This window comes from Mustela erminea, chromosome 11 (genome assembly GCF_009829155.1).
Source record: "Mustela erminea isolate mMusErm1 chromosome 11, mMusErm1.Pri, whole genome shotgun sequence".
Classification (NCBI taxonomy): domain Eukaryota; kingdom Metazoa; phylum Chordata; class Mammalia; order Carnivora; family Mustelidae; genus Mustela; species Mustela erminea.
In genome coordinates, this window is record NC_045624.1 from 1922776 (window position 1) to 1945738 (window position 22963).

General features: G+C 49.5%; 1 long non-coding RNA gene across 2 annotated transcripts in view; it reads left to right on the plus strand.

Annotated features, from left to right (window-relative positions):
- Nucleotides 1–22963, plus strand: part of LOC116568936 — a 39774-nt gene that overhangs the window by 14168 nt on the left and 2643 nt on the right. The window contains exon 3 of one of the 2 annotated variants that reach the window (XR_004276788.1): nucleotides 19685–22015. The exons of the other annotated variant lie outside the window; for it this stretch is intronic. This is a non-coding gene — a long non-coding RNA (uncharacterized LOC116568936). Of the gene's footprint in view, nucleotides 1–19684; nucleotides 22016–22963 lie in introns of those variants that run through there. 2 annotated transcript variants of the gene reach the window in all.

Sequence of the window (22963 nt, forward strand, 5' to 3'; positions counted from 1 at the left end):
AGGAAATTACTTTAGTACCAACAAATTAGAAACAATTTCACATTTGCATTGTTGACTGATGTATGTCAAGTTTCCCACATTTGGGTTTCTAACATTTAGGTTATTCTGCAGTGATTTATAAAAGGAAAACTTTACATTTTTGATTCTGGTTACATATCTATCTGCTTTATTATTCATTTGCATTTTGAATATATGTCTTGGAAGAGTAGTTGGGTGAAACTTGTATTTAGGTAGTGTGTCTTTTCTAGTGTTCTGTGTAATGAGAAGAAAGCATCTCTGACTTTTGCCTGTGCGGTGACCATCGGCAGACCTAGGTTCACAGGTGCCAGGAGCTTGCTGAACCAGATCAGCCACCCCAGTCCAACCTCAAGTCTCGTTCAGAGGCGGTCAGAGCAAGTACTTACTAGCTTAAATTACACAAGTGGGTTCCAGTAGCTGGGCTAGAGTGTCCACTGTGTCAGGGGAGTGGGAATGTGGATTGGGATTACTCTTTTTCCAATTAATTTTCGTCTTGTGTGTTGGCACGAAAGACTGTGTACTTGCCCTAAGTCTTCACTCCTCTCTCTAACACATGGTTCATTATGTGAATCTGTGCTTCCCCCAACAAGGGCTGATGTACCTCCCCGCCCTTGACTTGGGTTCTTGTGACTTGCTTTGGCCAGTAGACAAGGTAGATAAGATGGCGCTCAGGTATAAGCCTGCATCCGGAGAACTGTGTGTTTGCTAACCCTCTTGCACCTGTCTTTGCTCTGGGAGCCCATGGCCTTCTAGTCCCAGGAGGAAGAGCTGAGTTGCTCTGGCTGGACCCAACCTGTATGAGCTGACCTCCTCGCTTGCCATCTGATGCATGGGCCAAATACACACTTCTGAGTTCCTAAAGTTGGAGTTATTTGTTATGCAGCATTATTGTGCCTGTAGGTAACCATTACAGGTGTCAGTGGGCAAGAATGTTGTGAGTCACCCAAAATGTGGTCCTTGACAATGACACTTCCTCCCTCTCTCCCTCCATTCCTTCCTCTCTCTCTCTTTCTCTCTTTCTGACAGTGTTCGTGTAAGAATAATCCAAGAACTATAAGGACGGAAGTGTTTCTGTGGTTGGCCTCAGGCTTAAAGCTCTTCTTTTACAGATGAGGAAATAGCACGATGAGTTAATAATGGCCAGAGCCGCGGCTGGAAACCTGGCTTCTGGGCTGCCCTTTCTGTCACCTCCAGACACAAATAATGAAAAAAGCTGTAGACCGGCATTTGCATACTGTATATGCTAACTGAAAAGTGAAAACAGACCCCCCTGCTGGGGCTGCTCCATGTACCAAGGCACTTGCAACATTTTGTAAGTTTTCGTGCTTAAATGCTGTCAACTTGGCTCTGTGCTGATGCGTCATCTCCAGATGCTCACTGGGAAAGGGAAGCTCTACAAGAACTCGTGTGCTTGTAGGCACAAGATGTCACTCTCGTGCTTACTGTGCAGATAACATTCTTGTTGAAATTTTAATGCCTTTAATGGTTTGCCATTTTAGCCCAGAGTGAACTAATCCGACAGCCCGTGCTGGGACGTAAATCATAGCATATTCCTGGGGAACTGCAGGTGACATGAATCAAGGAATTTCTTTTTCAATCGACTCTTCAATCATCCCTTTTAGTCACGTAGAAAATATGGTCCGTGCTGTATTTACAGTTTGATGGTAAGGAGATGCTTAACATCACTGCAGGAGATTAAAAATGACAAGTTATATGGTGAAGAGTGTGAAAAGGTGTTTACACTGACATGTAATATCTAGGCTGATCTACAACCCAGTAATAGATACCATAAATCTCATAGCGGGCCCATGGGATTGAGCACTGGGGAGTTAACACGGTGGGTCAGTCGTTCACACGGCACATACCCCACGTGTGGGAAGATGACACTGTTGACCAAGCATTGGTCGGACGCGTGCATGCGTAGGCTACTAGCGTGCGTGCTCTCTACTCCTGCCTCTGCGTTTAGGATTGCAGAATTTTGTGTATATCGTGCCTGACATCTATTCACCCATCTGGTCTCTACTTTCAAAGAATTAAAACATGTTTTCCTGATTTATGTAAAAGATAAACAAACCAAAGAAAATAACATTTTTGTTTTGCCTCTGCTCCTAAACACAGTCCAGTTCTTTCAAGAGAATTGTAGATAGCAAATGTCTTCAGTTTTTATTTAAAAATTGAAATTTTTGTATGTTATGTAAAACATTCAATGAAAAAACTTGACAGACACCAAGATTACTAAAATTATATATAAAGTAAAAAAGAGTTTATTCCGAGAAAAAGCTGGAGCGCTCTCTTATAAGCCTTGTGCTTTGGACTTCCAGGAGCTGTACTTGCCCCATTTCTCTTCCACAGAAAACAAAAAACCAATGAAGCAAAATCAGCTTCACCCATCCCTGTGCACATCCACACGCACACCCATCACATTCTCCAGTTTTCCACCATGTTACAGGGTGATGGCTTCAGGCTGGGGTGGAAAGGGTTTTGTACCAGCCTATGCAAACTCTTTTGAACTCTAGTGCACCTAATACCAAAAAAATATTTATGAGATAATGACCCTGGTTAGTAGTGGGATTCCTGGCTATCAACAGCTTTTTGCAATTTTGTTTATATTCAGTAAGTATTTATTGAATGTACTTTCAGCAAAATGACAGCTGCTATGTAGAATATGAAAGAAGCATAAACCATGGCTACTGTTCTAAGAAGATTTTGAACTTTTTGGAAAGGCAGATAGATACATAATATGCTAACTAAAACATGTTACCTGATCAACATGACTGGCTTAACTCATGTAAAAAACAAAAATATTTTACCATAGTAAAATAACGACTATAAAAAAAAAAACAGAAAGGATTTTTGCTCATAGCATGTTGTAATATTTTAAAATTTAATTTTAGAGTAATACATAATGTAAGGGTTTCCGTGGCAGGGTAATTGCCTTCACAGCATATCATGTTTATTCTTCACAAGTTCTCCTCCACCCAAAAATATTATTTAAGATGACTAGAGTTGGTGAGATGACTCTCAGACCAGGAGCTGGGTTTGTGCAGTCCTCTCTCTGGCTTACCTCCATGTCGGGGGGTAGCAGGCTCTGCCCAACACACTTTCTGGCCTGGCACCACCACTGTAGGAGGGAGCCCCTTGGTGCTTCTGACTTTCTGCTTCGCAGAGCTCCTGGACTTCCAGGAAGGCCACTCTCAAATACTCAGTGGACAAAGGGCATTTCCCAATTCTTTTCAGAATCTGCTCCCGGCTCTCTTCCTCTTCGTTCTCACCATGATTTCTCTCTCAGGTCTGGGAGTTGCAAGCTGGTCCTCCATGTCTCACATTGTTCCATATGTGTTATTATTCATCTACATTTCTGAAATATTTGTGATATAATTTCCTAATTTCCTGCATGATACTCAATAGTGAAGCATTGGAGGAAATACTGTTAAAAACATGAAAAACAATGAATGCTTAGTATTCTATTATATAATGCTATTCTGATACAAAAAATGACATGATAATAGGAACACATTTTTAAAATAGAGGGAAAAAAATCAATCATTATTTTAAGTGTTAGGACAGAACTCTAAAAGGGAGCAAGTTAAAAACAATCAGATTCAATGAGTACAGTTGCTGGATATATAATAAATATACAAATGGCAAGGTTATTACTATATATGGGAATAACTTGTGGATAATATAATGAAAGGCAATTTCTGCTGAGGATAACAAATTTGTGTACAATGTTTCAGAATACCTTTGGATATGTGCCTCATTTCCTGACCAACTTCCTGTACTTCTAGAGACCTTGCCTGTCTCGTCCACTGTCATACATGCGGCTAGCCACCGTACTACACACCTCTTTCGCAGCTTTGCCCCTCACACTGTGCCACCTTCACACCCACATGGGACTGACTGGTCCAGGAGGGAAGTTGCTAATCCAAACCAGCCAGTGACTCGCCAACAATCCATCAGACTTTTCTTTCTCGTGAATATGAGCTAAGAGACACAGACGCTAATAGGGTTCACTGGTGAAGCGGGGGGGGGGGGGGGGGCAAAGGTTAAATTCATTCCAGGATAGAAATGGGCCATGGCAAACCACAGCTATGTGTCAACTAAAATTATGGAGAAAGCGAAACCACGATTAAGTAGAGAAGTTGGTCTGAAGACAGAAGCAGAGGATGGAGCAGATTCATGGAAAAAGCAATCAGGAAATCACGTGGCTCCAGGGAGAGGGGTGGAAGGAAGGGTCATGGCTCCTGATGACCCTATTTCAGTCCCTGTGACATTTGTCTATATTTTGTTTTTTGGGTATTTTTTTGCCTTTGAATTCTATGGATATATTCTAACAGAATCTCCTTTTTTGTGTTAGTTTGGTATTTTGTTTTTTGAAGTCAATGATTCCTATCTAAAATAATACTATTAAGAGGGTAAGTATAGAACCTATTTGGGTGAAATTATTATTAATTTAATTGAGAGATAGAAACAAAGAGATAGAATAAAAGGAGAGATATCTTCTGTTCATACAGACACTGAATATGGTGGAGATGTCAGTCTTTGAAGAAATGAATTGCTAGGGCCAAAAGAATCAATGAAAATCAGATCACAGTCCCTCTTTGTTTTGTTGGATGGAGAAAATTATTTTAAAGCTCTGAATAAACCTAATAAGCAATTACATCATTATTAACATTTATTTAGAGATTACTATGTGCCAGATTATTTTTATCTATTTTTAACTAGTTTGCATGAACTCAGAATAGAATAACTATGAATAATTATGGAAGTTTTATTTTTTACTTTTCAAAAAGGCTTTATTTATTTGTCAGAGAGAGAGAGTGAGCACAAGCAGGGGGAGCAGGAGGCAGGGGCAGAGGAGAAGCAGGCTCCCTGCTGAGCAAGGACCCTGACGGGGGGCTCGATCCTAGGATCCTAAGATCATGACCCGAGCCAAATGCAGACGATTAACCAACTGAGTCCATAATTATGAAAGTTTTTTTAAAAAATTATGTTTATTTTTGTGTTTAATTATGTTTTTTTTTAACTATGAAAGTTTTGAAAAGAGTGGTAAGGAGGTACTGGCCCCACAAAAATATTGAAGCAAGCTATAAAGTACTTAATGAACCAGTGTAATAATGTGTCCAAGAAAGTAAGTAAGATGAAAATGTATCATTATGAATTTATGTTCTTATTTTTATAGACATGAGTATTTCATATAGTCTATATGTGACAGGTACTAGTTTTGATATTGTTTTAAAAGGTCACCTGAGAACTCAGTTTATACTCTCAGATAAGTCACATTTCGATGAAGTAAAAAGATTAGAGCCATAGAAACCTGACGGTGGTTATTGCAGCTTCCCCTCAAGTTTTGTAGACACAGGTTCCGTTTCAGTTTCTTCAGCTGTTTTTCACGAGTTATATTTTCTGGACTCTCCATAATTCTGGCCACACCAAAAAGCCCTTTTGCCCATGTTAATGACGCTAGACATTATCTCTTGAGCTGTTTTAAGTAGGTAAATATCTTTGAATTATTACCCTATTTGCAAAACAGAAAATGGTTTGGAGTTGGAAAGGCGGAAGGACCTGCTAGGAAGCTGTTGTAGGTTAAGACAGACAACAGGGGCTCTGATTAGGGCGAGGGTCATGAACAAGCACAGGTGTGTGAGAACGAGTGAATGATAGGATACGGGTCCTGGACCGCGGCGCTGTCCTCACGATGGGACACTGGGAGGAGCAGACCGCATGGAATTCACGAGTTCATTCTCGGCTGAGTTTGAGGTGCCTTGAAATACGGGAGTGGAGGTTCAGGTGGAAGACACGAGTAAGCGGATGGGACTCCTGAGTGGAAATGTGGGTTTGGGGGTTATTGGTGTAGAGACAGTGACTGAGGCCAGGAGTCAGACCTGGTGGCTGAGTCCATTAGAAGAGAAGCCCACAGAGCTGGAACGTCCTTGACAGGCCCTTGGCCTTGGAAGGTGAGGACTGTCATGGGGAACATGGTGGCAGAGGTGGAGGTGACCCGTGGCCTCAACGCAGAGGCCCCAGTTACCAGAGGTGGTTTAGCTACAGCTCCTCTGAATGTTCAGCCAACCGGCTGGCAGTGAGGGTCTCCACTAAGCCCTGTTATGGTCAAGCCCATATGGAGACTCTCCAGCCACCTGGTGGCAAATTGACTTGCTTCTGTCCAAAAGGGCCTACAGTTGGTCCTCATGGTAATAATCCTGCCCTCTCCTGCTCTGGGCTCTGCAGGCAGGGGGTCTTAGGCCCCCAAGAGTGAGAACCGCCAGCTCTTAATTACACCATAGGCCCAACCACTCCAGGAGCTCTGGACTGCTTGTATCCGGGCTGCAGATGAGAGTCATGGTCTTGGCAGGGTTAGCTGACCTTGACCAGTGGAAGAGGCTGGGCTACTGGTGCACAGAGGGGCAGGGGGAGTGTGTTTGCCTGTCAGGTGCTTCCCTTGTGACTGCCATGGTGTGCCCTTGTCTACTTGCAGCCTGAGAAAAGATGAGGGTCCAGGTTGTACCACCAATAAGTCACCAAGACCTGAGGAAGCGACCGTCGAGAGGTGGAGATTTGGAATAAATACTGGAGGTTACTTTCTCGGGCCGTAACTTCTAGCTCCTGCAGGAAGCTAAGCCCAGAGGAGCCATGGGAAGCTGCTTACAAAAGCAAGTAGAGAAGTGGGTCTGCGGTGCCCAGAGGGTGGTCCTGATAGCCGTGGACGACAGTAGTCCCCCCTCTGCACAGGATGCAGCAGCTGGCCTGCCCTGTGCTCCGCACCTCCAGATCTGTGCACCGGGATGCAGACGTGTCCTCCGGGGCAGCTCCCGGCCCGTGTGTGTGGCTGCTGTCGGTCCTCAGGCCTGGCCACTTCTTTCCGTCGTGAGGGTCCTCTACTCTGCATGGGATGCGCGCGGGCCGGCAGGGACTTAGCCACATGGTGGTCTAGCAGCCTTCATCTTTGTTCCCCTTGATCAGAGTGGTACAGACACATGCTCTGCCACTGGGTTGGTGCAAACCACTGGCAGGGGCTGGGTTAGGTTGTGAAGCTGGTCATAAGTCTCACATAGAGACCACACCAATTCTACAGCCAGAGGGAACTTTGGGCATCTTTTAACTGTAACTGTTTCCACTACAATGTTGCCTCTTGTTATGGTCTGAGCATTTGTGTCCCTTCACCACACAGGTCCTTCTGATCAAGTCTTCACTCAGGGTGCTGGTGTTAGGAGGCAGGGTCTTTGGGGGGTGGTTAGTTCATGGGGGTGGGGCTTCATGAATGGGGCCGCTGCTCTTACAGAAGGAACCCCAGAGCACCCCCTGGCCCTGCCACCAACTGAGGCCTTGAGAAGACGCCATGTGTGAACCAGGGAGTGACCCCCACCACCTGCCCCTGGTCTTGGACTTGAGCCTCCAGAACTGGGAGAAATGTGTCCATTGTTTATAAGCCACCAACAGGCCAAGACAGCCTGATGTTTGGTTTCTATTCAAGTAAGCTGTAAGCGTTCATCCGCTTTTGACTTTGTCTAATTCCTGAGTTTTAAAGCTGTGCGTGGGGCCAGAATAGTGTCTTCAGAAAGGCTCTGACCCCAGAGGCAGAACACAGGGCATCTGTGTTGGGGGTAGACTGAGGAATGTCTTGGAAGACTCAGAGGCCTGCCAGACGTCCCTCCAGAGCCCTTGGAACTCTGGAGTTAGATAGAGTTGGAATTTTCCACAGTTTCCTGCCGAAAGGCAAAAACTGGAACCAAGCAGGCAGCATCCGAGGAACAACCCTGACGGCCGCTTACACATCTAGAGGGACCACTGCGGACGGAAGGGTGCGACGCCAGCTCCTGGTGGGGAAGGACGCTGGAGCCCCCACACCCCGTTTCACACCCGGTCCCTCCAGCTGAAGTCCGGACGGAGCCTCTTGCTGCCGCTGACGGGCAGGACTGTTGCTCATGAGAACTTTCAAAGCAGAGACGTGACCAACTCCACGTCTAACTCTCCTTTGCCGAGGTAGAAGTTCTTCCGGATTGATTGCCTTTGTCTCGGGGTACATCGGTAGGTAGAAGGTGGTGGCACATTCGTCTGAGTTTATAGCAGAGAAAACCAAGACATCAGGAAACCAGGAGTCCCTGGCTGTCCTGGAGTCTACGCCAGCATTCTTTCCACTAGGTGATGCTGTCTTGTCACATGTGCAATGTCCGAGGCCTCAAAGGAAACCATTCCAGAGGGAAGAGAGCGCTGGGGCAAAGGACAGCCACTTGGGGGGCAGAGTAGGGGAACTCGCTGATAACGAGGGGAACTCTGGCCGCTTCCGGGAAACGCCTTCCTGGCCCCGGTCTTACTTCTGGTCTCCTGCGAAGTCATGTTCTGCTGTGGAGCGGTTTGGAGCCAGCTTGGGGGGAGCTGGCCCGCGGCCCCCACACACTAGGGCTGACGGACCTTTCTGATGGGAACACAGAGGCGGAGGAAGTCAGAGGATCCGCAGCACAAACGATGCGTCCGTAACCCGTCGTTCCCAGATGCCTTTGGTGTTTTTACAACGGAAAAGTCGTGGTGGGTCTTCAGTGATTCAGAAAGAGTCCACAGGGAAACCAGGAACTGGAAACCCACTGCTGGGCACAGAACCTCTTCTACTAAACAAACTTCAGGAGAGGTTTTTTTTTTCTTTCTTTCTTTCCTTCTCCAGGAGACTACTGGTTGCCTAGAAGCAGGATTCTTTACCATGTCTGTCTGATTTTAAAAAGCACATTTCTCCTGTTTTCACGAATCACACCTGACTCCTTGTGGCAGAGTGGCTGTGGAGAAAGGCTTCTGGATGCTGGTGGTGCGGTTGCTGCGGGCAGGGTGCCGAGCTCCTGGGGCAGGCGGCGGCGGTGGCTGCTGGAGGCCGGACGGCCAGCTCCAGGCCGACGCCGGGCTTTCTGTCTGCTGCTGCCCATGGGACGCAGCCTCTTCCCAGAGGCAAGGGGATGGCGGAGGCAGGCTTCTGCGGGGCTCTGCCCTTGTCCCGGGTGTTGGGCGCAGAGCAGGGGGGCCTCGTGTGACCATCAACCTGTGCACTTCTCTGTGTGGTGCTCCTGGGGGAGGGGAGGTCACTCGAGGGCTGTGGCGTCCGAGACGCGCCGTGTGAGGAGCTGAGCTGTAGCTTGGGCCTTTCCATGGCCTGTGATCAAGTTGATGAGGCCTCTGGTGGTTTTTGCCAGATTTTTAAATGTTGAAACTGTCTTATTAGCAGTTAACGAGAGTAGCGAGAGGTAACGAGAACATGGCATATTGATTGTTTTGCTGAAATCTCTTCTGATTTCTCTTTATTAACTTCTTGCCAGTGAGGGTTTTGGAGGAAGCCGTGCCAACCCAGAGCTCTGGGAACCATCTGGGAAGTTGCTGCCCCCGGAGCTGGTGCCTGCAGGATCCGGGGGGCAGGAGGCCTTGGAGACATGGCTCCTTGGCCACCCGCCGCCCGCCCGAGTCTCCCAGTGGACTCACCCGAAACCAGAAGTCACGGGATCGGGACTGTGCTTCCTCCAGGGTGGGCCCTGGCCCAGAGCAGTGCAGAGAAGGGCGGCGAGTGGTGGCGAGGATGGGAGAGAATGCGTGTGGTCACGCCGGCCCGGCAGCCGGGCAAGCAAGGAGGTGCAGCGGACATTTCTCTGGGCCTCCGTGCGCACATCCTCTGCGTATTTGCCTGGTAACTAAAGCGCGTGTATTTTAACTGCCTGGAGGGGCAGTGCCCTCAGCTTCGAAGGCTTCTGCCTGCATGGCAGGGTAGCTCTGCTCTTCCTAATCCATGGTATTCTGAAAAAATCAAATCCCGAAGCACCTTTTTTTTAAAAAAGATTTTATTTATTTATTTATTTGACAGAGAGATCACAGTAGGCAGAGAGGCAGCAGAGAGAGAGAGAGGAGGAAGCAGGCTCCCCGCTGAGCAGAGAGCCTGATGCGGGACTCGATCCCAGGACCCTGAGATCGTGACCTGAGCCGAAGGCAGAGGCTTTAACCCACGGAGCCACCCAGGCTCACCCCAAAGCACTTTTAAAATGAGGGCTCTGCTGTCATTCTCTTGGTCCTGCCACCAAGATGGTAACAAAGGTCCTTGCAGAGGAGATTTTTCCCATTTAGAAACTGCACGTGTTTTTAACCTAGGAGCTGAACGTTATGAGAAGTGGAAAGGCAACGCGTCGTTCACGTGGGAAGCACTGAGCGGTCTGTTCTTCTCTTCGGACCTCCGCGTTGTCCAATAGGACAGAGTCTCTGCCCTGCTGGTCGTGAGAGGGAGCGACGCGTCCGTGGAGAGAGCTCGTGGATGCCCGCGGGAGTGGTCAGTCCCGGGCTCTGAGGCCCTCACACACGTGGGCCTTCAGGGGACGGGGTCATGACCGAGCACCCAGACGACGTATCACAGGCGCCCGCAATGAGCCGGAGCGCACGGAGAAGAATCAGTCGCAGGTCATCGCTGTCCCCAGTTCAAATGACCAGTTGACAAAGTAAGAGCGTGTAGAGGCGTGTGCGTGGGTCCCGCCCGGCACGCGGAGCTCGCGGCCGCATCGTGCTGAATGACCGGGACTTGGAGTGAGTGGCGTGTGTGGATCGTGTCTCTTGGCATCACAGATGTCACCCGCCTTGAAGCTAATTTCCTGGGGCGTATGTGGCAAGTTCGGCCCACGTTGTGTGGAGTTTTCCGGTCGGTCCTGTCTGTGGGGTGGGAAGCGGGGTGGGCTGGGTGTGGGAGGGAGAGGTCAGGGCCCGGATGAGCGCCTCGGCCCGGGGAAGCGGCGTCCCTGCATGAGACCTGCCGCGAGGGTCCGGAAGTGGGGCGGGAGCAAGCGGAGGCCACGGGCAGGTCGAAGGTCAGAATTACAAGGATCGAGCAGGAAGAGGAGCCAGCAGCAGCGGCCGGGGGCAAGGCTGGCCAGGGGCCACTCTCATGAGCCGCACTGTTTGCCTTGGCCCGCCTTCTGAGGCTCTCTGAAATGTCACTGTCAAGGGCACAGCTCTGTCTGGCTCGAAGTCGTTGCTTCCCCAAGGCAGCCGCTGACACGGGCTAGCGCCTGTCCAAGCAGAGATTCTGTGTTTTTCTATCGGGCTCAAGCAGAACGGATCCTCATTTCTTGTGCAATGTCCTAATAATAGAGGAGTTCAGACGGTGCGCTTTCCTTCTTGCTGTTCCAACAAACACGATTAATTGCCCTGGGTCTTGAGATCTGCTTCTGTAATTTGTATGTAATGATACCTGTAGGATACGTGTTAGGTATTATCAGCGGCTTACTTTATTTTTTCTTCTGTTTGTTAGGAAGAGTTTTAAGCCTAAACATAATAGGATGTTGCAGACACAGAAGCAGACATCACCTACTCCCTGCGCATCTCACCAGAACATTTTTGCTGAATCCTATCAAGTAAATGAAAGATGGTCTAGACATCAGCGTGCTTTATCCTGCAAAGCTTCAGCACATACCCTCCCAGAACAAGGGGATTTTCCTGTGTAAACACCATGCCTCCCTCACAACAAACAAAATGAACAATTACCACGGAGATCTCGGGCTGTGTCCCTAAGCCACTGCCCGTGTCCATAAGCCACTGACCATGTCCGTAAGCCACTGCCCGTGCCCTCACTTGGGGGCCGCTTTATTTCTGTCTCTAGCAGTCAGAGCCTCAGACTTCCCTTTTACTGGCCCAATGGTAGTCATGGTGCCCACATTTCCTGTTTTATGGGACTATTCTGAGACGAGGAAAGACGGACTCAGAGTCCCCTTGGAAGCACAGTGTTCATTTCAGGGATCCCTCTTTTGTAGAAATGAGATTTCTCAGAGACGAAGTGGGGGGGACTTTCTACGTCATCACTCCAGCAGGCATGAGGGTCTAAGAGAAGCCTTTGCATTGGGGGGGACTCCAGACAGGAGGCCCCCGTCACCTCAAGACAACGACCCCTGGCGTAGAAAGGGCAAGAACATGGAGGCCCACGAAGTACTCCTGCCTCACGGACAGCAGCTGGTGGACGGCTGCTCGGCCGTGACCCCCGGCAGCCCTCGGGCTCTCCAGGAGCTCCAGGCTTCCCAGAGCCCCATCTGGGTGCAGGAACGCTTCCGGCTTCTCCTCCCAGTTTCTCGGACCTGCTCCCCCCGCTCCAGCCACAGGGTCTCGCCAGCTCACCCCACGCTCAGAAATGTGACATTTGCTGTAAAACTCGAAATCTGGGATGTCTTAAATGCAATATTTTTAAAATGTTCTGGGTGTCTGATCTCCGCAAGTGAATTGTTTGCCCCCGAAGTCCCGGCCTAGTCCCAGGGACACGCCTTACGGCCCGGGACGCGCCCAGGATGCTCCGGCTCGGTGTTAGTCACAGATCAGAGTCCCCGCTCGGTAACCGAGAAGAGACTTTCTTCTTCATCTTTCAGTTGTAAGTCAAGAATGGGGAGGAATGCCCGTTTTATAATTTTGACTAATTTAGCACTGACGAGAAAAACAGAGGGGTTTTCATGGCAAGATTTATGGCATAGAGCCCCTGGCTTCTCTGGTCACCATTCTTCTGGGAAACACCTTGTAGCCTTTACTTCCTTGAAGAATGTGACCTTGGAGGCATTGAGGACCGCGGACAGCAGTCTTTGCGGAATGCCTCCCATTGGCATGATTTCAGAAGAAGAGAAGCCTGACCAGGTAGAAATGCAGGATTCAGGACAAAACCAAGGTCTTTTAATGATTAGCTCAGCCCTCTAGTACACCAACAATGGAGAGCGCACGCCCCGAACCAGGGTAATACCTTTTCCTGATGCCGTCACCCCGGGTCACTCATCAGCCATCGTCAGCGGCATTTCCCTCCTCTGTGCATGGTGGCAAGGAGTTTGGGTGGGTTCCAATCCGCTGACTGCTTACTGACCACGAGCCGTCTTCAGGCTCAGTTTCCTTATCTGGAGAAGGGGGTCGTAGTAGTACGCCTCTCCCGGAAGGGTTTAGTACGGCCCCTGAGACACAGGCAGTGCCCAGCGACGTCCGCTGTTTTCATTCCTCACACGTGCACATATGTAGCACCTTGGGTTTGCCAGGAGCTGGCGCCGGACAGAGCTGAACAAGGCCACGCTCAGAGCCTCCTTAGACAAGCACAATTCTGTGCACAGGACCAGCTAAAAATACTGGCGGGTTACATGGTGGCAGCCCGTCCAAGGACGACCGGAGGGGAAGCAGGAGCGCTCTTGTCCAGGGACCCACGCTGTCCCTGGCCGCAGTGTCTTCATCTCCATGGAGAGGTTCTCCATTTGATGAACAGCTCCCAGCCTTGTCTCGGGTGCACTGAACCTATAGAGTGCTCTGTGGGAAAGGAGTCTCGTCAAGTAAACTTGGGAAAAAAGTGAACATTTTGTCTCCCTCTTGAGAATCAGTGTCTTTAAATACTCCGAATTAAAGAAACCTGCTTAATTTGGTTAAACTCAGAGTTTCCTGAAATTGTTTGTCTGTTGACCCTCTCCCCCTTTTGAGTTTGTAGGACATACTTTAACTTTCCGTAAACCCAAGGTTTCAAAAAAAGTACTTAGAAGATGTTGGACTAGGGACCTCAAGTCCCTTTGAAAAGTCCATTATTAGGTCTGATACAAGGCTGACATTCTCCTTAGTCTCGTGCTGATGCCTTTTCTGATGTCCCCCCCCCTTGAGTGTCCTCAGAACTTCTCCTTCTCTGTGACCTCAGATGAGCTGTGTTTCTAGAAAGTCGAGTTACACCATCCTTCAGTTTATTGTTTGGATTTTGCAAAAGTGTGTGTACTCTCAGGCCCTCTACGTTAAACTTCATAAAATAAAATAGGATTTTGAAGCTTTTATGATAAATAAATGGGATTATTATATTATAGTTATATATTCATAGACTATAAAATCATATTCATGGAATCTGAAAGAGATGGCACTGGGGCCACAGAATTAACACCAGTGAATTTTGCCTGTGAGTTAAAAATCCACTTGTAAATACCATATGATTTTACTCGTATGTGGAATTTAAGAAACAAAACAGGTGAACATAGCGGGAAAAACAGGGCCAAACCAGAAAGCAGGCTTAATTCTCGAGAACAAACTGAGGACTCCTGGAGGGGAGGCGGGTGGGGGCTGGGGACCCGGCGGTGGGGGTTCTGGGCGACTGATGAATGACTACATCGTCCTCTTGAAGCTAACATTACACCGTATATTAACTAACTGGAATTTAGATAAAAACTTGGAAAAAAAAGAAAAAAAAAGGAAAATCTACTTGTAAAGCTTGACACATGGCCATTTAGGATAACCGTGGGAAATAACCACAATGATACTTATTTTGTTCCCAGGAGTCAGGATGTCAAGGAGGGAGAAAGCGACGACTTCTTCCCTTAGCTGGAGGCACAGTGTCTAGTGTTCAGATTTAACTAGTAACCTTACTTAATCGTCTTTAAAGTTTATGGGCCACGAGAGCCTCCCGAAGACGAAATTTATACAGATTTTCACCAAGTGGAAGCAGAGAGCAGCCGGTGTGGGTCGCAAGGAAGCCTAACTTCGGAGTCCGGGGACGGGGACTGAGTTTACAGAACTGCGTTGATCTTGACATGGGGAGTGTTCCCTTCCAGCCACCTGCTGGAAATCTTCGGGAGGCCTTGTCGAAGGCATGAACTCTGCTGTTACTTCCGTTACGGGAGCAACGCCCAGTGAACACAATTTCGTCTTTTTGTGTGGCTGAGAATCTTGCAGTTTGTCTGCGTCATGATTCTGAAAGCAAATTTTGTTTTGTCCGTGAGGTTGCCGTAGAGGCTGGACGGTCTGGCCCGTGGGGGCCGAGTTCTCCCTCAGCCACCAGGTGCTTGCTTGAGTGAGCCAAACCTTTTGCCTGAACGGGAAGGGAGAGCGTCCAGTGGCCTCTAACCGTGTTGCTGAGAGGCTCCGCCAGAGGGGCACAGGACGCTCCCGTCTGGGTTACGGTTCTTAGTAAATGTTAGTTCTCGCATGAACTTAGATGTTAAAATGTCCGCACCGCCCAAAGCAATCTACGGACTCGTGCGATCTCCATTGATAGTCCAGTGGTCTTCTTTACAGAACTAAAACAAACAGCCCTAAAATTGGCACGAAACCACAGAAGATGCTGAACAGCTGAAGCGATCTGGAGAAAGAACAAAGTAGGAGGCATCGTGCTCCCTGATTTCACGCTGTGTTTCAGAGCCACCGTAATCGGCATAAAATGGGACGTATCGACCAATGGAACGGAGTAGAGCCCAGAAATAAAACTGTGTGTATATGATCAGTTGATTCTGATAAAGGAACCAAGAAAGTACAGTGAGGAAAGAGCGGCCTCTTTGAAAAATGCTGGGAAACCGGGACAGCCACGGGCAGAAGGACGCTGGACCGCTGTCTTACACCATCCACAGAAATAGCTCAAAATGGATTAAATACTTGAATGAAGTCCCTGAACCATAACACTCCCAGAAGAACATCTAGGGGGTAAGCTTGTCGACGTTGGTCTTGTGATGATTTTTTTAATCTGTCACAAAAAACAAAGGTGACAAAAGGAAAAATGAACAAGTAGAACTACATCAAATAAAAATCTTCCCACAGCGAAGGGCCCCGTCAACAGAATAAAAAGGTAGCCTATGGAACGGGAGATGATATTTGCAAATCCTACATCTGATAAACAGTTAGTGTCCAAAATATAGAACAGAACCATAGGCTCAGCAGCAGAAAACCCCAAAACAAAACAAAACCCCAAACCCAAACAACAACAACAAAACCCAAACAAACAAACAAATAAAAACCCAAAAACCAAAACAAAACTCAGTTCAATTTAAAAATGGGCACAGGATCTGAGTGGATATTTCTGCAAAGACGGCGCACAGATCGCCAGCGGGCACACGTCTGCAAAGACGGCGCACAGATCGCCAGCGGGCACACGTCTGCAAAGACGGCGCACAGATCGCCGGCGGGCACACGTCTGCAAAGACGGCGCACAGATCGCCAGCGGGCACACGTCTGCAAAGACGGCGCACAGATCGCCGGCGGGCACACGTCTGCAAAGACGGCGCACAGATCTCCGGCGGGCACACGTCTGCAAAGACGGCGCACAGATCGCCGGCGGGCACACGTCTGCAAAGACGGCGCACAGATCGCCGGCGGGCACACGTCAGCAAAGACGGTGCACAGATCGCCGGCGGGCACACGTCTGCAAAGACGGCGCACAGATCGCCGGCGGGCACACGTCTGCAAAGACGGCGCACAGATCGCCGGCAGGCACACGAGAAGAGGCTGAACATTGTTCACCGTCCGGGGATGCGAGTCGAAAGCGCAATGAGATGTTCCCTCATGCTGTTAGGATGCCTGTTTTCAGAAAGGTCGGAAACAGCAGCTGTTGGCAAGGACATAGAGAAGACCGACCGCCGTGCACCCGCTGATGGGAAGGCCAACGGGTGCAGCGGTGCAGCCACTGTGGGGAACAGCATGGAGGGTTCTCAGACTTTTCAGACTAGAACTAGCATATGATTCAGCAACCCCTCTTCTGGGTATTTATGCAAAGAAAACAAAAACACTAACTTGAAAAGATGTCCACGCTGCATGCTCACAGCAGAATTACTCATGATAAGATACAGGAACAACGGAAGTGTCTACTGATGGCCAGCGCAAGAAGATGGTAGACACGCACACGCACACGCACACGCCCCACAGCGGACTAGTACTCAGCCGTAAGAGGGAATGAAATCTTGCCATTTGTGACGACATGGATGGCTCTGGAGGGCATTATGCTTGGTGAAATAAGTCCGGCAGAGAAAGACAAGCATACGTCCTGTCCTCTCTCTTGTATGTGGAATCTAAAAACACGCAGAACAGGCCGATGGTTGTCAGAGCCGGGCGGCGGGAGAAATGGTGAAGGAATCGGAAAGTAAGAAGGAAAATAAAACAGTAATGCATATTCACCTGAGAAGCTTCGAACATTGCAGATGCGCAAAAGGAAAAGAAACGCAGTATAGACCGTAAGTTTGCTAAGCAGAGGACCGCCTCTTTCTAGCTGGAATGGAGGCACCAAATAGTATATATATTCTTCACTCTTCATTTCAATTAGATTTAGTTGACATATGCTGTGTTATTAGTTTCAGGGGTAGACTTCCGTGATTCCTCACGTGACCTCCTTAATGCCCACGCCCTAGGGACCCCATGCCCCTGCTCACCGTCCCCTATATTGACTGAGATGTTCACTTAAAGAAATTCTGCTGCCCTCGACAGGGAGACATCAGTGACATCCCAGCCTTAACAAAGATGACAAAAAACAACTTCGTATTTTAGGCAAGAAATAGGAGCCAAGGAGCATCCGGTGAAGAGTGATGTGTAGAACTCTTAAAATACTGCAAGATTCTGTCTTTCCTTGTCTGTAGGTCTCATTCTGGGACATCGTATCTGAAAGTTAGAGCACAGCTTACCACCATGGGTTGAATTGTCCCCCCCCCATCCCCAAATTCATGTGTTGAAGTCCTAACCCCACGGCCTTGTTCAGACATGGTCACTGCACACGTAATCAAGTTAAGGTGAGGTCATGGTGGTGCTGGCCCAGTGTGCCTGCTGTCCTTACAGAAAGGGGGATTCAGAGGCAGGGGGGATGCCACGGGACAGTGACGGGGTCAACCGCAGGCCGAGGGCAGTGCCCTGGAACGGCCCCTCCCCCTCACAGATTCAGGAGGAGCCGGCCTGGTCCGCCTCTTGAGCTTGGACTTCTGGTCTCCACCCTACGGTCTAGGCTGCAACAGTTGTGGTGCTTGGCGATGGCAGCCTTAGTAAACTAATACACTTACCCAAATCCTTCGGATTTCCACCTTGAACTTTGGTGTCCGTGGTCAGGGACTCCTGCTGTGACTCACGATTCCTGTTGGCCCTGGTCCCTGCAGAAATCGTTGCCCCCGTGATCTCCCCAGCGTTTCTTCTACGGGATCACTCACCGTTTGCTTCTCCACCAGCCCAGGCTCTTTTCAGTCTCTGCCTCAGCTCAAGAGCCAGTGTCCTGGCGCAGCTTCTCTTCCAGGCTGCGGGCCGCCCCGTCCACTCGCCCTGCCTCGGCTCCTGCACGGACCCCCGGCTTGCGCACTGCACGGCCACCGCCTCAGCGTGGCGCACGGTATCGTTTGCCGTCCTTCCAAGCGGAGCGGACCGTGGTCACGCTGGCCACGCGCCGCGCGCTCAGCGAGGGCTTGGTGGCACGGGGGAGCTGGTCGTGAACGGAAGCGAAGCGCGTTGTTTCCAGAAGAACATTCGTGTTCCTTAAGTTCCGGGTCTTGTGAGTGAGGATGTTTTCTCTTTCAAGTGTTGGGTTACCTTAAAGCCAACAAGGTCTCTAGGACCACGTGGCCTCCATCTTCCTCACTTCCGTTCTGTGCCCCCAGCGACCTCCGTCACCGGCCTCAGGTGGTGTTGCAGGTGGGGGGACGGCGTTTCCGTCGTTTCCGTGCAGATTTGCCTGGAGACTGAGTTATGGAGAATTCCTGGGTTTTACGTCTCTCAGCCAGGGTTTGGGGGTCCCTCATCAGCCCAGCCATCGCTGTGGCTGCTTGTAGGAGCCGAGAAAAGTTGGTGGTTCTGCTCTGTTCTTCCTCCACGCTGGGGCGATGGTCACATCCCGGGGGCCCTCCTGCCCTCCAGCCCGCTGCCCAGCGAGCCGCACCCCCTCGCTTTCCTTCTGCTTCTGTTCAATTTCAGAAAACAGGTCAGTGGCTCTTTGTGCTTGAAGAGGTTCTGCTGGTGACACTGCGCGGGGTGGGCAGCGAGGTCCTGGGGCTCATGAACTGGTTGGGGGCTGAGAATGGAATCTGGGGGTCCCACCCTGCACCTGGCAGAGATTGCTCATCTCTGGCGCTGGGTTTCTTTGGGGCCCTTCTTTGTTTCTCCGTGTTGAGGAGGAGCGTGTTCCTTGTTTTCTCTTCCATCATATTTGCATCCTCCTGATTTTTCTCTGCTTCTCAGATTTGCTCGAGCTAATTAAGCCCGAATATGTGCAGAGCCTGGTGCCAGGTCCTGTCTGAGGGTTTTACAAGGTTCCTCTGACTGCATGATTAAACCCGAGAAGGACAAATATAAATGAACGGGCTAATGAAAAGTGCACGAACTGTATAATTAGGTCCTAAAATTGCACCGTATTCTCTCCACGAAACCAGGAAAGTACAAGTGGCCAGAGTTCTCTGGGAATAGAAGAAATAAAAGTAAAAGTGCTTCAATTCCGTTCCACTCACTTTGTCGTTGGGGGTTGGATTTGGGGGAGCATGGTCGGAGCTGTCATTTGACATTTGGATTTGCGGAGAGGACAGTCCGAGCTGTCATTCGACGTTCCAGGCGCAGAGGGGGTTCGGGAGAGGTTGCGCAGTGGCCCTGAGGCCGTCTCTGTGCGGGGCAGGGGCCTCATTTGCGGGGCTCTGGGCGGCTGGTCTCTGGGAGCGTGCCCTGGCGACAGCCACCGCGGGGCTGCACCTGCTCTGCTCGCCCCACCCCATAGCGACGTGGCCCCACGGACGTGGCCCCACAGACGGTGCAGGTGCATGAGCCACCCGGCTTGTGTGCACCATTGTGCAAAGCCAGCTTGCTGATCGAACCTCATGTGTGCGCCGCTTGCTCACAGATGGGCGCTGTCCCTGAAAAGAGCCTCCTGGACACCCTCTTGTCCTCGCTTGGGAAAGTTTTGCTTGTCACTCTGGTCCTGATTTGTTCCCACGTCCATCTCTCCCCCCAGGGTGTGAACTCCTCGGAGGCAAAAGACGTGAGCGTGGAGCCCTGTGCGGCCCCGACCGCAGAGGGGACTCGGGGCCCAGAGGGGCACGTTGAGGTGTTTAGGGACCTCGCAGCTGTCCTCCGAAGGTCAGATGACATAACGTGTTTGAAACTGTCCAGGAAGAAGCCAGACGCCAAGGCCGCAGCAGCACGGGCTATGTGCGAGTACTGGTGCGCGAGTACCACTGTGCGAGTACAACTGTGCGAGTACCACTGTGCGAGTACCGGTGCGCGAGTACCACTGTGCGGGAGTATCACTGTGCGAGTACCACTGTGCGAGTACCACTGTGTGAGTACCACTGTGCGAGTACCACTGTGCGAGTACTGGTGCGTGAGTACCGGTGCATGAGTACCGGTGCGCGAGGACCAAGCACCATGTGCTTCCTTCACCTAAATTTTGACACAGCGACCACCTGCTTCACACAAGGAAACAATTGGAGAGGAAAAAGCAAAGAGATGCACAGACCAAGTCTTACCTTTTTTTGGGAATTCTTTCTACAAATATAATTGTAGGAAGTAAGCCGTCTTTGTTATTCAAATTCTATCAGAGTTTAAGAAATTCTTGAGATTTGGTGCAGTTTTCTTTATTAGATCACATCTGCATATTTATTAATTTCTCTCAGTTTATGGTATCTTGTCCCTTGAAGCACTTACTCCTTCTAGAAAGGAGTTTTAGATTTTTTATTTGAAAATCTTTCCTGAAATAACGGGTTTGTTGTTGGACTTCCTTCCGCTTTTATTTCTAGAGTTCAAAAACCGTAAAATTTCTTGGTGGCTGTTGATTTCTTTGCAGGTTGGTTCTGTGTACAGGGTCAGGTGTGTTGTCGGATGTCTAGAGGGGAGGCACGAATCGGCAGATCCAAGCACAGGGAAAGGGGCACCCCACGGAGGGCGAGGATGATCAACGGAGCAAAGAACGAGATGCTGTTTCCTGGCTTCGGGACTTACTGGTGTCACTATACTTTACAAGGACACAGAATTGGTTTTATTTATAACCCTCTCATTTGGCAGATAATAAACACTGTGATGTATTTCTGCTATTAGACTGACATTTTTATTTTTGATGAGGATGGGAAAGAATAAGTATTTAAAGATAGAATTGTATCAGCTGTCATATCTTCACATTTTCCTCCGTGTATATTATAATCTGTTTGATACTTAGTAGCTTCATATCTGACATCTGGTTTTCTTCAGTGACACTATTTGACCAATAATCAAAGAAAACTCTGCTATGATTTCTTTTTTAGAGCGAGCATAATGAAGACTTTAGTTTTGAACATAAGGTCAAGAAATGTCAAGTACAGATCATCAAATTAAAAGTAATTAAATTAATAGCATGAGGAGGCTAAAAATACTTCTGCCCAACACTGGAAAACTAATAGGGCCACGAAGTCATCAGATGAGAAAAGTGTTAATATAATGGAACACATTTCAAATAATTCAAAGCACAAATGAGAATGGGAAGGAGAAGAAATAGGCAAGCCGCGCATTTAAGATGGAACTGTACAAGAGAAGGCCTAGAAATGCCCATATCTTCTTTGTGACAGTCCTAGGACATTCATCCCTGGAAATCACCCCTGTAGATAGGAAACACGGAAGACTGTCCTGTATCATAACATCTGGGTACTGACCAGCCTCTTTCCCCAAACTGAGTGGGACTAACAGGCCAACCTCCCGCCGTCTCTGAGCCTGCTGTGTGGCCCGAGTGGGATGCAGTTACTGTGCCCATATTTTGTTGAGGGACAGTCAACCCCTCCTGGCCCAAGCCCAGCCCGTTGCAGGCAGAAGTCTGGAGATGTTCTCAGTAGAGAGGTTAGGAGCGGCCCCTAGACCCAAACCTAGTTTAGCCCCGAGTTCAGTCTTTCCCTGCTCCTCTGCAGAATGGGGCGATTACTGCCCTGTACTGTATTTGTTCAGTTAGGTGAAACTCATACTGCAGGAAAGCACCGGTTTTGAAGACTTAACACATTCACATTGGTGTGAACCCACCACCTGTTTCTGGACCTAAAGCATCTTCAACACCGGCCTTCTTCTGTCTCTGGACCTATGTGCTTAGGAGATTTCACGTAAGTAGGATCATTCAGAATGTGACCTTTCACTCAGCATAGTGTTTTCAGGATTGGGCCATGTTGTAGCAGGTATCTGTCCTTTTGTTCCTTTTCGTGGCCAAGTAATGTTCCAGGGATTGGATGGACCACGTTTTGCATACATGTTCCTCGTGGGTGGGCGCCTGGGTCATTTCCACCTTTGGCTGTCGTGGGCAGTGCTGCTGAGGTTATGAGTGTGCAGGGACTTTGTCTGAGTTCCTGTTTCAGTGCTTTTAGTCCTTACCTAAGGCTGGGGCTGCTGGGTCCTGTGGTTCTGTGTGGAGCTCTTTGAGAACCTGCTCACTTTCTCCCCACAGCAGCTGAACCATCTGTTTCTCCTCCAGAAATGTCTGCAGATGCTCGCCCAGATTTTTGAGGCCAGAGTTGAGCTAATTACCTCCGTTTTGGGGGCAGAGTCAAAGGGAGAAAGGACACAGGGCATTGGAGGGTGATTTCTAGCTGGTGTTGTGCTTGGAGTTAGTTCCTTCTGGAGGCTTCCATCCCGGCCTGGGGAACAGGATGAGAAGACTAGCGAGAAGAATCTGAGCCATCACCCAGTTACTTCCTAGCGAGTATGCGTCGTGTGGTGTCCTGACCACAGCTCCTGGACCCCCTTCTCTCCTGAGGCTCGTGCCCCACCGTTTTCTGGGTGGCCGCTGTAGCTGGTGCACCAGTGGCCCATTGGCTGCTGTTCCATGTTTGTCCCCCTCCTCTGGACTCTGTGTTTCTGCTTCTCCATCCCGGAGCCCCTGGGACCCAGAGCCTCAGCCATAATTGACCTGCTCTGGATTCTCCTCCGCATGTGTTCTGCAGTCCAGGGTGTGCCTGTGGGGACGGACCGCAGTGGGCTCTGCGGGGACCAGGAACTAGAGGTCCGCGTGTCCTTGACTGAGGCAATGGCAGTGGGGGAGGGGAAGAGGGGTGTTAGGTGCGGAGATCACAGAAGATGTCTGTGTTTGCCTCTCAGTGTCTCTAGGACATTAACTGTGTAATCCTGGGGCAACAGCCCCTGCCACACAGGCTCTCGTCCTGGCCTGTCACTTCGCGGCCTCAGAGACAGAGCGACGTCCCCCAGCCGCGAGGGCCGCCCAGGGAGTGGGATGGTGTGAGGCACATGGCACGTGTCCTCCCTATGACCCTGTTCTGGTGCGGAG